The sequence below is a fragment of the Micromys minutus genome, assembly GCF_963924665.1.
Source record: "Micromys minutus genome assembly, chromosome: 6".
NCBI lineage: Eukaryota > Metazoa > Chordata > Mammalia > Rodentia > Muridae > Micromys > Micromys minutus.
In genome coordinates, this window is record NC_137975.1 from 82,473,880 (window position 1) to 82,491,111 (window position 17,232).

A 17,232-nucleotide genomic window follows, 5' to 3' on the forward strand; every position below is an offset into this window, starting at 1 on the left:
TCCTGCTGCTGGGGTGTCTAGTTTCATCAGCCAAGAAAGGCAGCATACTATTGAGGCATTTTATCCTTGGTCAGGCAGCATACTTCCTCCAGTAGTGTCACTGAAGGATGCTGAGAAGAACCACTCTAGACCCTTAAAGACTACATGTGATGCTTATGGTCTACCTTTAGGCTTGTTTGATAGTTTGGCCGGGAACACATTGTAGGTAAGGAATTATTTGTCCATTGTCTTCTACTTTCCCAGCTTTCTGTTTAGAAGTTTGAGGACATTCTGTACTGGTATCTTTGGTTTGTAAATACTACAAGCTTATAGAACCTTCTGTTTCTAATATATAGAAAGTCTTCAATAGGTTTTGTGTGCATTTGGTAAGACCTTCCTAGATGGAAATCCCTGATGTGCTTCTCTCTCTTTTTTTAACCCATTAAATATTTCCTGTTTCACACTAAGCAATCTTGTTGATGTTGGAAACACCAGTGAACGAAAAAGACAGTTTTGAATTTATTGAGTGAAAGTTTAGTATGTCATGTAGAAAACTGAATCAGAGATGATATGGAGAAGATGCAAAGGGGTGGTTAGATTTAACTGGAGCACCAGTGGGGACTTCAGAGAAGGGATGGACTCCTACCATCTCCTCTGCTCTAGTCCCAGCCCCATTTATTTTTCCTTCTTACTGCAGTTTCTGGGAAATTTCTTTATCTTTAATTTTTGCTCCTTCATTGCTGCCATTCTTAAATTTCCAAGAGCCTGCTTTTATTTCCTTTCTGGTCCTCCTCCCTCCCTCCCCCATTCTTCCCTTCTGTTCTCTATCCCACTTTTCCAGAAGCCTGTATTGTATTATTTGTTTGATGACTGCTTAACTCCCTGAGGATATTAAGTTTTTATATTTTTTCTATTTATTTTTCTTTGTTTTGGTCTCTTGTATTGCCCCCCCCCCCCCACATGTCAGGCATGAACTTGGGAACTGGATACAGGATAGAAGGGCAGTGTATAGTGTTGGGTTTGTTTCTGTTTGGGCTTTTTGTTAAAAACCTGGAAGTTCCAGTCCTTAGGGTTTTCCAGTAGTAGGAGCCCCCTCTGTTGTCTGCCTGTGGGTGAAGGTTCAGCTGAGTGTCAAACAGCATCAGTCAGGTGTGACCTCTTATCTGGTGACCAAGTGGGACCCAAGCTATCAGCTCTGCTTGAAGTTTTACAGTTCAGATGTCCTGTCATGGCCTGGAGTAGGAAGAGATTGTCGTTGGCCTTGTGAAAGACCCCAAGACTTTGAGACAGCTTCCTCAGAGAATAAGCCAAAGTTCTTGGCTTTTCTCATTGGATTTTATCATCTTTGACCCTCAACATCATGTGGCCATCAACTTCCTTGTTTACCCCTTGTTTCCAATGGAGTCAGGACATTTGCTAACTGGAGGCAGCTAATCTGTGTTGTCATGTGTTAAGATCATGTTATAATTCTGAAAAGCATTGGGAAACACCACCAGTTTACTTGTTATGTCCCAGCGGTGTTAGTTTTTGTTTATTCTGGTAGAGCACACCAAAATTCAATGATGTTATATAAATGACTTGCAGAGAATTTCCAGTTGCTGTAAGAGGAAATGATCATTCATCTTTTTGAGACACACATCTTCAAACTAAGAGATTTTGCCAATTTTAAATGAGAACCCAGCTTTCTATACATTAGAAAGTATAATGTTCTAGGTAGGACTAGGGAGAAGGCTCAGCAGATAGAGGCTTCATATAAGCCTGGAAACCTGAGTTTAGTACTTGGAACCTACATGTATTTTCAGTTACTTTTTTTGTTGTGTTTAACACTTTGGCTAAGGCAACTTAAGAAAAGAAGAATTGAAATAGTTTCAGAAGGATGAGAATCAGTGATAGCTGAGGTGGGGCATGGCTTATGGAGCAAGAAGCTAAAAACTCATGTCTTCAGACCACAGCAGAAGTAGAGAAAGCAGCTGGAAATGGTGTAACTACAGCAGTGAAAGCACTGGCCCCAGATTTGATTCCTGACATCCACATGATGTTTTGCAACTGACTATAACTCCAGTCCCAGGAAGACCTGAAACCGGGCACAATTAGACACACATGTAGGCAAAACGTTTATGCACATACATTTTTTTAAAATTCAAACCCAAAGCCCACCTGCAATTACATACTTCCTTTAGATCTACCCTAAACAGTTATACCAACTGGGGACCAAGTATTCAAATACATGAGCCTGTGGGGACCATTCTTACTCAAACCCCCAAACTATGTAAAGGTAGAAAGAGAGGAACAACTTTACAAAATTCTCTGTCATACATGGCTGCATTTCAGACCTCCAGAACCCATGCAGGAGCCACACAGGGTAAGGTATGATGACCACCTACAACCCAAGCACATAGGCATCAGAGACGGGATTCTAGGGGCAAGCTGGCTAGCTTGACAAGTTTGGCAAGTTTGTTTTAGCTGAGAGTTCCTGCCTCATGAAATAGAGAGTAACTAAGGAAGATATCCATCAACATTGTGTCTCTACGTGTACTTGCATGCATATGTATGTGCACCCCACCACATGTACCCATACACACAAACACACACATGGACTGGAGGAGTTGAAGGGTGATGTGGATGGAGAATACAACTAATCTCTTAGAGGAGGCTATTTGTGTATACCTCAGGCACTAGAGAAAATACCCGAACAGTAAAATGGCCAGATGTAAATAGCACATGTAAGTTGGTAGCTTCTTGACCACTAGTTACAAACTACACACCCCCAGAGAGACACCCACAATGGCAGCCAAAACTGAACTTATCAGTAAGGAGGAGAGAATAAAAAGCATGCTAGAATCAGAAAACTTGTATAATTTCTCAGTGAACCATGCCTTTTGATTTGTTTTTTTTTTTTTTTTAATTTCTGTCATGCTTAGCATGTAGAATGTGAGAGTACATATTTGCTAAATAATAAAATGAATGGATAGTGTTTCCCTGGGGGTCTGTGTAGACATCTGAAAATCAAGCTAGTCCTCAAAGCTGCTCTCCAGTAGGGGTCAGGCTGAGGCTGGGGCAAACTCTGAAGCTGCATCTCAGTTCAATCCACCTGCCTCAGTGACCAATGCAGGTCAGAGTTGTCTCAGTGTTTGTGATCAACAGGACCGATAAAGTAACCTTTTTAAAATAGAGCCAATTTGTCTGGCTGCAAAAGCAGTGTTTGACCACTACAGAAATTATGTACAAAGGAAGGGAGAAAACCTTTTTCCTCAGTGGTAACTTATGTGAGTGGTTCTGTATAAGTCCTCTGGGTTACAGCCCAGTAAATGGAATTTAATAAACTCTACTAGTTATTGATATAACCTGGCTAGCCCCCCAGTAACTGAGGCAGAGTTCTATGGATTTATTTAATAAGTTCTTACACAATTACTAATCTATTTTTCTAAAGCTAGACTGGCTACTTCCCAGCTGTTCTCCCCTGGTACTTGCTGTTTGAATCTTGCCAGGTTACTTGTTCTCCAGCAGTCTGTCCTGGGGTTGGGGTGGGGCATTTCACTCAGGCATGTTCTCCTGCCCCATCACATCTCTGGTTCTCTCTATCTTCCTTCTTCACTTTCCTCTCTGTCCCTTGTTCCTACTTGTGACTCCCAGCCCAGTAACTGAAACCCTGCCTACTCGGTAATTGGCTGTAGCCACTTTTATTTAGTCAGTAGCTTTAAATTGGGGGCCAAAGTTTACATAGCATCAATTAGTGCTTGTCAAAAGCAACCAGATCATGGAGGCCAGTATTTAGCATTTGAATACATAGTAGCACCAGACCAGTCCCCAATACTAGGTATTTTTCAGATGTATTTGTGCATGTGAAAATTGGAAACTTACACCACCTGTTTAGCAGCTGCAATCAAAGGAGCCACCAGAGGGCACACAGTTCATGTCCTGCACATCTCTAGCTGTGCCACCCACATAGGCTGTGACAGGATAGACAGCCTAAGAACTGAACTTTATAAGAATGACACACTTTGCACACTCTACCTGCCAACCATTGCCCTCTGCCCCCATTGCTGGTGTTCTATTAAGAGCCCAGCCATCCATGCACACTGAGGAACATGGACCCAGAGTGAGTCTGCTGGAATTCAAATCCTAGCTGGGCCATTATGTGGTTAAGGTTATCATCATGGCTTTCCCCCTTTTTTCATTGGTAGGAACTTAATTGCAGTGGAACCTCATCACTGAAGACTGAAATATACAGGGTCTCACCTTGCAGTGCTGAGTACCTTACCTCAGCCATTTGAGTACTGGGATTACCAGTGTGTGCCATCATCTGTCTGTATTATTTCTGATAATGACTTTAAAAACCTATCATAATGCTGGTATCATACTATACTTTTTGCTGTTGCGTGGGAACAGACTTCTTCATTTTGTGAAGATCCTGCCTCAAAACAAACATGTCCTATCACTAAGCAAGCAGTGTATTTTGCACCCCAGGTAGTGCAGTATGTTTCTTGATTGTAGCTGCACCACAAACACAAGTAAGGCACAGTGCATAATGGAGATAAGTGGTGGGAATGTGAGTGCTCCATTACAGCCCATGGCAGCACTGTTATATGTAACATGTACTAACTGGCAGTGCCAGGATACAGAGAAAGTCACAGAACTCCCAAGTCCCCTGTGCAGTCAGTCTCCTTCCTGATTCTCTCAGGTCCTGAGTATTCTAAGAATGGCTGGCATTGCACCTGTCCAGGTGCAGCTGTACTGATACCTGCCAAGCCAGGTATATTAGACATTAATTCCATGACTTCCTTCTGGGGACTTTTCCCTGTGTTCTAAAACATGAATACGTGGAGCTGGGTGACAATCTCTTAATCGGCCACAAGACATATCATCATCGGGCAGGAAAGGAACAACTGAATCACTTAATCTAATTCCTGCAGTGTGACAGCAACTTGACCATGGTGGAGATTAAAAGATCAGAATTACAGTTTGACAGATGATGCATTCAATCATGACTTTTTCCAGTAAAGCAGGCTTAAAAACACCAGGCCCTTGTTGAATTAATTGCTTCATACTGTGTCTGCAAGCACAGAAATAGCACATTTTAAAAAAGTGAATTGTAGATACAGAAGCTGTATCAAGACAGGGCACTTTTATAACACTTTTACAATATTTATAAGAGTAACAGAGTTGGCTTCTCTGCTCTATGTACTTAATCAAACTCCCATAACATTCAGTTAGTTCTCTTAGTATCTACATCTTTGCTGGAAACAGGTCTAGAAAGGTTTTGTGGAACCATCTTATTGTGGACTGATATCACCTTACCTGCATCTGTTAAGATACAACATACAGGAAGGCAGCAAGAGAACAGAAGCAGAGGGTACCCTGGGAACTGAGCCTTAAGGCTCAGGAATGCTTAACAGAGCAGATGGGTTTTCCTATCACTGATAAAGCCCAGAAAGCATGCTATCCTGGACTTTATTTCCTTGGGCTAATTGACAAGCTGAACTAAAGCTCAGAAAGACAGCTGCTTTCTAGAGGAGAGTCCTCTTTCTCAAGCTGTTGTATTCCTAACATCTTTGAGAACATTTGCTTTTGAGAATAAGTAGGTAAGGTCCAAGGTCCCAGGAAGAACCATTCTGCAGTTAATCACCCAACTCAGACATTGTCCTAAAAAAGCTAGTTTGTTTCTAGAGTGAATCTTGTCTCTCCAGACACAGTGCCATGGTCTCTAACTATAATAGTGGATTTGACAACCTCTCCTTTCATTTTTATCAATTTTGTCTCAGCATATTTTGAATCTTTTATGCACGTAGACTTAATAATTCCACTGGAAAGATACATAATTACAGATCTTTGGATGATGAAAGAAGCATGCTGTTGAGAAAGAGGGGGAAACCAAAATAAGTCTGTTATTGTTTGGTATCTGTGACTTGGTGTTACATAAGTCACAGTACAAGGCTGTCTCAGTCAGGCTTCATCTGGTCATTTTCTCTTAAGTCCAGAGCCCTCAGGATCCCTCTTCTGTCAAATACTGGACTCGTATTCTTCATCCCACAAAAACAGAAGTGACAGATCATTACTATGAAGTAAATGGCAACTAAAGATTATTATTTTCATGGCAAGCACTGTTATCTTAAAGATAACTTTTGTGTTGCTATGACAAAAGAGCATTAAGGGAGTAAAATTTTGGGAGATCCATCATGGCAGCGATGCTGTGGTGGGTCAGCTTACTGCTTAGCAAGTAAATGTGGTGGAGGCTGTTCATGTCCTAGAGGAGCACTAAGCAGAACTCCACAGGAACTGGGGACTGGACACTACTTTGCCCACAATGATTTCTGCCACTTGGATCTATCTTGTAAAGGCTATAATTGGAGAGTATAATATGTATATTATACATACATAATAATATGCAAATGGCACAATTAGCTGGAGACAAGTGCTCTAAACATTTCATCTTCAAACACTAGTGGTCAAATGTGAGGGCCATGGATGCAGCCTGGCTATAGAATTTCATACATTACCAGACCTCTGAGCTTTGAAGCTCTTGAGATCTACCAGGAATAGCTGTTGTACTTTCTTCTAGGGGCCTGAGGAAATAGCTCAGAGGGTAAAGTCCTTGATAAACAAAGTCTTCTGGCATGTGCAAATGCAAAAGCTGGGTAGGCATGGCAGCCACTGGTAATCCTTGCAGATGATCCCTGAAGCAAACTGGCTAGCTAGATCAGTGGAAATGGTATGCTGCTGGTTTAGGGAGAAGAGTCTGTTTTGATATAGAAGATATAGTAACCAAGGAAGACACTTTAGGCCACCACATACATGTATCTGCACACATACATATACGTGCACTCAAACTACACACACACACACACACACACACACACACACACACACACACACACACACAAATGAAATTCCTCATGGCTTAAATGAACCTGATTTCTGTCATAATGCATTCCTCAAATTTCAACTGTTCTACCTAACTCTTTCAGCATGCTGACCACTAGAAAAAGGAACCGTACCCTCCTGCTTTATGTTATTCAAAGATCTTACCCCACCCATCCCTGCCCGGTAGGGAGTCTAGTTCTGACCAAATGCTTCCAGCATGTGAAGCTAAACCGTGAAATTTCATGTCCCATTTTCCTGTCATCCTGACTGTGATTGCTGTCACAGGATTTGTGGGTGGTGCTTTAATAGTCAATAGGAATTTCAAGTAATGCCTGAAACTCAAACTGAAGCTGGGGCTGAAATAATATTGAAGCGTCCAGCTTTTTATGTCACAGTTAAGCCTGATGAATCCGTCATTTTCTCCTGCTGCCTGGCAAGCCCAGAATATAAAGGAACTTTGTTTCATAGGGATAGATTGGTGGAAATTGCAGAAACAATGATAAGAAGAGATATGAAATCAACAAGGAAATTGTTGCTAGGCAACATGGTTGGTTGTCAAAGAGATAGCCTTCAGTAATAACCCCTTGGCAATCTTCAATATTAGGCTGTAAATCTTTGAATAAGGATGACTGTGCCACAAATGGACCAGGGTGGACCCTCTTCTAAAAAACCAATGCACCCAGCTTGCCTATTCTGTCTGTAAACATAACTTCCACCACTCTGAGAACTGTGCATCTGTTTCACTGACTGGAACACTTTGTCTCTTATGTTTTTAGAATTGTACCATGATTGTATTTTTTTTTCTCAGTACAATGAACTCAGATTGCCACCACCCTACTTGCTTGGGTCCCAGAACTCTGGCTAGAGGTGGCAAGGGCACATGACTTCTAGACAGTGACACTGGGATCCTGTGGGAGTTCTCTAAAATTTGAAACCAAAGCCTGTTGATTAAGTAGGTACTGGGGGGGGGGGGGTGTCTCTAGCTAGCTCTGGGATAGGAAGTCTGGATGAGCATGTCGGTCTGAAATACTAGGGAGGAGGAAGATAAAGTTGCTAGTCTTTGTACCCACTGGGGAGGAGGAAATACAGTTTGTAGACTTTGTACATACTGATCATTCTTCCTAAATGGTCATACCAGAACTCCCGAGAAAAGCTCTGCAATTTCTCTTGAGCCTGGCTCATATGAGAAATAGCTTTCCTCATTTCTCATGTGTCTGAGGCCTTGGGCATCTTTGACACAGCTGTGCCTCGCCTGGCCCTTATGGATAATATCTTTGTCAATTGGCCATATTGTCTGGCAGGTCTTTGCCATCCTCAACAAAGCCTTGGCCATGATAAAAATACATATCTCCTCAGGATTTCACTCACTCAAGCCTTACTTTGCTCCCTATACCAGATTATGCCAAATTACTTTATATTGTCCTGGTTAGATCACCAACATTTGACCAGTGAGTTCCATGTATTCTCAGGCCTGTGAAGTCTGTAGGATGTTGGATTTGAAGGAACATTGCAGAATACTGGGCCACAGTCTTCATTTCCATGGCTGTGGGATCTGCTCTGTAACTGACCATCCCCTTTCTTCTTGAATCTGTGTTCCACAGAGCCTGGCTTTTATGCTTGGCATCCTCATCCTGTCTTTTCCTTGTTAAAATATTCTGTGGCAGGAAGGTTTGCTCTGTTCATCCTGGTCTCCAGCTGTTAGCAGTTTCCAGGATTCAGAAACACTAACAAATGGACCTGAGCAAGGACCTCCAAGATCAGATGCAAAGCTTAGTCACCTAGAGATTGTCCTGACACATTTGAAAGGGTCCCTCCTTCCCCCTTTCCCTGTGTGAGGCTTTGTGCAAGACAGTGTCAGTGCATAAATGGATATGCAGGCTCAGTGAGCTGAATGCTGGCTCTTGAGACTGTTGACAACTTGTGTAACATCTATTTACTGATTTCATCACCCATATAATGAGGCTGTCTTATATCTAACTCATTAGCTGGAGGAGAGGATTAAGCAAGTACCTGTGAAGCTTAAAAAAATACTCTAGTAGGTAGGTATTATATTATAGGAGGTGTATCTTCCTTTTTGAATCTTTGCCAATATTCCTAATCAAAATCTGCCCCCGCCCCAGAAGACTACAACATAATGTTCTCAAACATGAAGGTTAAATTCAAGGGCAGGAGGGGTCAAGATTGGGGGGGGGAGGCAGGGGACAGGTGTCTTTCCTATGGGGGAGGGGGTAACTTTTTTTTTAGGTTGGTGGGAATTTTAGCAGTATAAGCTAAACAATCACTTCAGTTTTTTCCCCTATTGGTACTTGTCACATGATGTTGACCTTTTTTTTTGTTTTGTTTTGTTTTGTTTTTTCAGAAAGTTAGCTGACAAAGAGGGCTTCCCAAGGGTTTGATTTGCCATCACAACAAAGCTGTGGTTGAACGTTCAGGAAGACAATGGTTTCCTGTGTAACTGGAAACAAAATTGCCTGTATCTAGGGCAATTGTTTCTTAACATCCAAGAGAAAAGGGAAGACAAAGGCCAGAAAAGCAAAATAAGATAAAAGTTCTCTTTTAAATTAGTGTATATTGATTGCACAAAATGGTGGGCCCCATTATGACAGATGTAAGTAAAGGGTTTAAACATATCTGTCTCTGAACACAGGAACTATTCCCACCTCACTTCCCCTTGCCTTGTGCCTTGATGGTATGTGCCCCTTGAATTTCAGGTCTCACTTTTTTTTTCTCAAGATGAGAATTCTTTGTGAATGTTGGCACACAAGATTGAAGAATTAACAGTACCAGCCCCCACATTGGAATTGCTGTGAGTCAAAGGGATCAGTTAACCAAGGTAAGTTTCTAGAGAATTCTTTTATCAACTACACACAAAAACAAAAAAGTTAGTAGAGCCCAGGAATACAGCTCAGTTGGTAAAAGTCTTTTTCTCATCCCACAAAGACTTGAGTTTGATGCACAGAACCAATATAAAGAAATTTCAGGCATGGTGGTTTGTACTTGGAATCCCATCTGTGAGGAGGCAGAGACCGTCAGATCCCTGGGGCTGGCTGGCTTAGCTTAACACACTTGGGCAGTCTGGGCTGGTGAGAGACACTGTATTTTTAAAAGGTTGCTGGTTCCTGGAGAATGATACCCAAGTTTGTCCTCTGGCTTCCATCCATACATGGAATACACACACACACACACACACACACACACACACACACACACACGTAGAGACAGAGAGAGAGAGAGAGAGAGAGAGAGAGAGAGAGAGAGAGAGAGAGAGAGAGAGAGAATTAATGAATTAGAAAAATGCAGAAACCCTAGTGTTGTATATAGGCATATTGTGTGAAATCAGGTAACTCTTACTAATATTTACTGCATTTTCTTAATAGAAACCATACAGGTGGCTGAGCACAATGGGGTATGTATGTAATATGAGCACATGGACGGTCAAGGCAGGAGAATTGTAAATTTAAGGTAAATCTGGGATATATAACAAGAGTATCTCAGAACACCAAAAGAAGGGAAAAAGAAGCATAGGTTTACTAAACATGAGAGGAGGAGATTCTTTCTTAGTGTCTTAAGTATTTTATTGAACATGATACTTTTCACAGAAAACTAGAGTCTGTGGTGCATTTACATTTCTTTAAGGCTAACTGTAAAAATATCGTGCAATGTTATTTACATTTTAAAAATATATGGGAACCATATTCTCTGTGGAATTGAAGTCTCAATAGGATCTGGCGTAACACGAAGGAAGGGCTGGCGCAAGTGCACTTTGAAAACCTCATTCAGTAAGATCTGCTTGCTCTTGCAATGCATAGAACCCTCCTGCACCTTGGAAAATAGCTCAGTTTCATGAAGTATGTAAGACAGCACACTGTGGGATCCCCTGGCAGCCGTTCCCTGCACTCTATTTTCTCTCCACACACCTCTGTGTTCACTTCCCTGGTGTTAAAGTAACAGTAATGCTGCCACCTCCAACACATCGTGTTAGGGCCCTACAGTTCAGGTGTAGAAATCCTTTCATACTTATAATCTCCACATGTCTCCGAGCCATCAACTTCTCTGATAACTGCTCCTTCCTGAATCCTGTGTTTTCTTTATTTCATGTATTCACTCACTCTTGGGCTCACTCTCACTCACACTCACTCTCATACTTACTGTCACTTTCACTCTTCACTCTTACTCCTACTCATTCATTTTCACTCATACTCACTCTCATACTCATTCATTCTCACGCACTTATTCACACTCTGACTTACACTATCACTCATTTTCATTCATACTATCACTATCACTCATACTTATTCTCACACTCACTGTCACTCACACTCACTCCAACTCTCACTCATACTCACTCATACTCAAATTCACTCTCACTCATTCTCACTCTTACTCAGACTTACACTCTCACTCACTTATTCTCACTCACTCCCACTCACTCTCACTCACACTCACATTTATTCTCACTCACACTCATCTCATCCTTACACTCTCCTACTCCCACTCATTTTCACTATCACTCTCACTATCATCACTCTCATTCACACTCACTTATTCTCACTCACACTTCTCACCCTTACTCTCACTCAGACTCACTCTTTCACGCTCACTTTCACACTCACACACTTATTTTCACTCACACTCATCTCATTCTTACTCTCAGTCATCTCACTTGTTCATTCATTTATTGTGTTGATTTCAGTGCTGGATCTGTGTGTTCGAAGCTCAGGCTCAACCACTGAGCTAGATACCCAGTCCCAGGTGACCAGGGCTTGGTGTTGATGTTGATTTGTGTCAGAGCCAATGGAAGAAGAAAAACTGCTGAACTGGTTCATGGAAAGATGACACTCAACAGGTTCTTCTGGAATGCTATTTACCCCATCTTCTATCAATCTCAGCTACTTTGTTAAATGGAAGTTTGTTGGAGATTGTAAAATTATCAGTGCTCATTTTAATTGGCAGCAAATGAAAGAGCATTGGTGTTGAAGTTTAAGGACCTCCTAGAGTAGTGATGAACTAACTCTTTGTGGAAGTTTGGGGGTACCAGCCATGATAGGTCATATTGGTTACTGTGCCTCAGAGCTTGGAGACACGTGCTCTCATCCTCCTCTGAGCTCCTCCAGGGGATGAGGACCATAGCATCTGAGGCATGATGTCAAGGTAGACATGCAAATGCCAGCTCAAGGGCTCAGGCTTACTCTACATTACTCTTATTTTGCATTCTGTATTAGTGATTTCTTCCACCATAACAGGAAGTGAAGCTCTCTTCCCATGAGACTCCCAGTTTACATTGTCATAATTTTCTTTTAAGTAGAGAATTTGTAGTGAACAGAATAGTTATTTTAAAGAAACAAAGTGTATGGGTTTACACTACATGCATGTATGATGCTTTCAGTAACTGGAAGAGAGTACCAGAGTTATAGATGTTTGTGAACCAACACATGGATGCTGGGAATAAAACACAGGTTTTTTACAAAGGCAACAAGTGCTCTAAACTGGTAAGTAATCTCTTCAGACACTATACCTGCTGCTCTTGCAGAAGACCTGGATTCAGTACACACATCGCAGCTTGCCACAATCTTTAACTCCAGTTTCCCAACTGATACCTTCTTCCCACCCTCCATGGCCAATAGGCATGCTGTGCCTGCAGGTAAAATAAAACACTTGTGTGTATGTTCTGCTCAGGAATCACTTTTTATAAGAATTGATAAAAACTCATATTTGGTCTTCTGTCACCTTCTGAACACTTTGTTTTGTTTTCACAGTTAAGTATACAGTTAAGCTGTTGTTAATTTGTGCACAGGGTGTAAGAAAAGATTCAATTTTATCTTTTCTCACATAGGTTCCAAAATGTTTGAAAAGAACATATGGGAAATTTCCTCCTTTGGCCATCTGCCCTGGAGAGCTTCCATGTAATGTCAATGTGTGACCAGTGATTCTAATACAAATCAATTAAATGTGGGGAGTAAAAGGTGGCATTTGGAATAGTTGTCCCTAGGTATTTGTAGGGCTATAATCCTAAGACCACACCCTGTGGTCATCCTGTTTCTCCATAGATATAAAAGCAGAGGACCAAAAGTACCTTAGATTATAACATTTGTATAATTATACCTATGTGGTTAAAATTAAAGGAGGGCAGGCACAAGATAAGACAAGGCCTGTGATTGGACAGTGGAAAGTAAGGCAGGGACAGAGTTTTGGAAAAGGGAGAGAAACCAAGGAGGAGGAGAGGAAAGGAAAGATGGAGGAAGATGAGGAGGATCAATCTCCAAGTGGCTTTAATTAACCACAGGTAGCTATGAATATCTTATAGGGGATGGATTATTATTGGACAGTTTGTCTTATCTAGGTGGGCAGATTGTATCTTATCAATTGGATCTGAGTTTATTGTGTGGACATTTTGTAGAGTGCAAGTTTATTGAGATAAGTTACTGAGATAAATCTGATTGTTAAATTACAAAATTCTGGAGTTTTGATTTGGTTGTGCTGATGGGAGTTGTAACAGTGACCACAATGGGCAGTTGTTGGGAATGTGAACAGAGATGTGGGCAGAGAGCCAGGAGGGTGGCCGCTGCTGGGACCATAGAGTAGCTGAGGGTAGTGTGGCATGGCACCACTGGAACCGCTTTTTAAATGCTTACTGCTAATACATATTTTTCTCTATAAGAAGTTGAGTTATCATTAAATGACTTGTAATGCTTGATACAATGTACAAACAACATAAATCATTATGCTCTATTGATTGGAAAACTATAACAAGAACTAAACTATCTGTATGTGCTCAGTGCAGACACAAATGAAAAACACCTTACACCATTTATCTTCAGTTGATTGACTCTGTGATGTGCAACAAATATCTGGGGTAACTGGGATTGTACTGGGGTTAGAGGCATAGACGGGCTGCTCTGGGAAATGGATTGATAGTCATCCTCATCAGAAAGCAGGGCTCATAACATACAGGATGACTTCTAGGCTTTCTGTTCTATCCACTTCTGACTGTCCCTACATATAAACTGTTATGACTCATTTCTACAGCATTACCCTAGAAGGCTTTGTTTCAGTTGTCTCCTCTTACCTAATTTGTCTTCTTGTTAGTCTTGGAAATTCTTGGCCTTCTTCAAATTATCAGTTATTAGCAGTACTTGATTTATTTCATAGGAAAGAAGGTGTCTTAGTTACTCTTCTGTAGCTGAGAAGAGACACCTGGACCAAGGCAATTTACATAAGAAAGCATTTAATTTGGGGCTTGCTTACATTTTCAAAGAGTGAGTCTGTGACCCATGACCATCATGGAGGGGAGCATGGCAGGAGACAGGCAGGAGCAGCATCTGAAAGCTTACATGTTGAGACAGCAATCACAGAGTGGGGGGGTGGGGCAGAGAACATGTACCAACTGTAGTGGCCTGGACTTTTGAAACCCCAACATCCCCCTTAACATGTATTTCGTTCTCATTTTATAATACTTTTTCTCTTTAATTTCTTTCTATTTTTGTTCTTTCATTTTGAGGGAATGCTGCTAAGTGCATCCAAATTTAAAATGTGTATAGTTTTCTAGTGTACTGAATCTTTTTCTCATAAAATGCTTATTTCTAAGACAGGAAAAGTTTTTTGTTTGTTTGGTTTTTTTTTGGTTTTTTTTTTTGCGTAGTATTAATATAGCTACACCTGTTTCTATGGTTAATGTTATCTTGGTGGGTTAGGCAGATTGATATTTGGATTCAAGATTAGAGGAGTTATTAATATCATAGATACACAAACACAGCAACACAGTGGGACACTGGGGATAGATACAGCTGTGTAAAGGAGTAAGGATCCTTACACAATTTTGAGAAAGAGATGAGATTGAAGTGTTTTTCTTTTTAATCCAAGGTTGACTTTGGTGGGGATCAACAGGGTACCACATAATTGATAAACATATTTCCCAGTTGGTCAGTATGTGGGGCTAGTGGGACAAAAAGACAAGAACCTAGTGAAACACATTGATTGATTCTGGAAACCAGTTGACTATGTTCACTGGAACTGTGGCAGCCTACCACCTAAGAAGTAGCTTAATGGTGGAAACATAGCTTTGTGCTGATAGCTTCAGGGATTTTTACTCCCTGGTTGTCTAGTACAGATGCTTGTCACTGTATCATGGCTGTTGGGGCTGGGTGGCACATGGTGAAACAAGTGGAGAAACAAGAAGTAAAGATATATAGAGCGGCCTAGATAACACAACAGCACCCACAAATACACCCCATTGATCTGTTTATTACAGCTTGGCTCCACCTTCTAAAGTTCCTGGAACTTTCCCCAAATAAAGCCAATACATAAAGGACCAAACATTTAACACTTGATCCTGTGAGGGACCCTTCCTACTCAAACCTATAGGATATGTTTTTCCTCTCAAAGTATGTTCCCTTTAAATGTAACACATTTTCAACATAGACTGACCACTAACTATTATCTCTTAACTAAACCACTTAGTTCACATTTCCATTAATTACTTAATACCTCTGTCACATTCCATCTTGTTTCTCATGCTTCTTGAGCCTTGGTCTCTTCCCTCCTTCTTGCCTTCTTTGGATTGATTGCACAGTCTTTGTTTCTGTTTGATTTAATATAGAATCTGTCAAATCATTTTCCTATTCTTCTAGACATTAAATTTCAGAACCAATCCAATGTTTATCTTTCCAGACAATGTAAGGACCTTGGAAAGTTTTCTCTAAGTGAAGGAAGTACTAGAGACTGAAAGTCTCGATATGATGTGATCTTGTGCCAGCTAGCTTTGGACACATGAACTCAAATCATCCTCTTGCATCAACATCTTAGGTATCTAGAACTCCAGTCACAAGATCCAAATCTGGATTATCATTTATTATAAATTACTTCACATTATTCTGTATATATTGCAAACTACTTAGACACTATTGATAGTTTTATATGGTCAATATTCACTTAAATTTACCACAAATGCATATTCTTATTCTTTAATTTTTTCTTTCTAATTTTGATATACATAAAGAAAATTCCTCAGAATGGTTTAAAAGCAAAGTCTACATAAATCAATGCTCTTAGTTTTTATCTGCATTTGCCTTGAATGGTATGTTTTCCGGTTATGGACTAAGCTGAAGTTGGTATGTTTTGGAATTTGCACTTCCTGGAAAACTAAGAGTGCTCTGTGGCCTGGCTTTACAGTTCCTGTGGCTGTGTTGTTAGTGTGGCTACCCTGTCTGATCCCTTTTATTTGGTTGTTTTTATTAACTTGTCTTAAGACTTCTCCAATTTTTCTAGGATATGCTTTGCTTTGTTTTCTTTCTAGGCTAGAGTAGTTTTGTTTTTTTTTTTGTTTTTTGTTTTGTTTTGTTTTTTTGGTTTTTTTTTTTTTTTTTTTTTTTTTTTTTTTGTCTGCTAGAGTTTAGAGTATGCACTGACGTTGTTTTATCTAGTTTGAAACAAGCATTTTGAATGTTTGCTTTTTTTCTTTTTGGTATATGTGTATGGAGGTATATGAATGTATTAGTGAGGGTGGGTGTGGATGTGTCTACATATGTATGCATATGTGCATGAGTGTGTGCGTGCACATGCATACACATGCAGTAGGGGGCCATAGATCATCATTCGCCATCATATGTTTTGAACATTGTCTCTTGCCTGGACCTTACTTATTGGTAAAGCTAACTATCCCATTGTTTGCAGAGATACACTGGTGTCTGTCCTCTCTCAATCCAGTACTGAAGTTATAAATACACCCTTCCATCCAGGGATTATATGTATGTGCCCGTGATCCAGACTCGGGTCTTCATGTTTGTAGGGAAGGCACTTCAATGACTCAGCCATCTCCCTGGCTTTTTTTTTTTTTTTTTTTTTTTTTTTTTTTTGAGCCCACCCCTACATCCACACCTCTTAAAAGATTCACCATCTCCCAGTAATACTATATTGGGGCAAAACTATGAAGACATGGGCCTTTGGAGAATATTCCTCATCCAAACTAAAGGAAGCCATCTAAAAGAAGTAGTACAGAGGCCATGCCTGCTACTTTTGTCTTTTCTACTTCAGATAGGAGAACCTGGATTACAGTAGGCTCAGTATTCGGGTGGGGGAGTAGGGAGAAGAGGAATAAAACCTTCTTAGTAATCTGCTACAGTTTTGTTTTTAACTTGTAGAGTCCTTACCATATCTGTATTGTCAGGCCAATTGCCCTTATGACTTTTAGACTTGGCTTGCCTGAGACGCAGGAAAAAGAAGATAGGCATCACCTGGCTTGAAGAGTCTACGAAATCTTAGATTTGTTAAAAATCCACCAGTATTATGGAAGAATAAAATAAAGAATATCAAGTCCCATTCAAAAAAGTGCTTCAGACAAATGGTCATACCAACCCAATAGTTCCCAATCCAACTTCTTTCATGTTGTACAAAGCC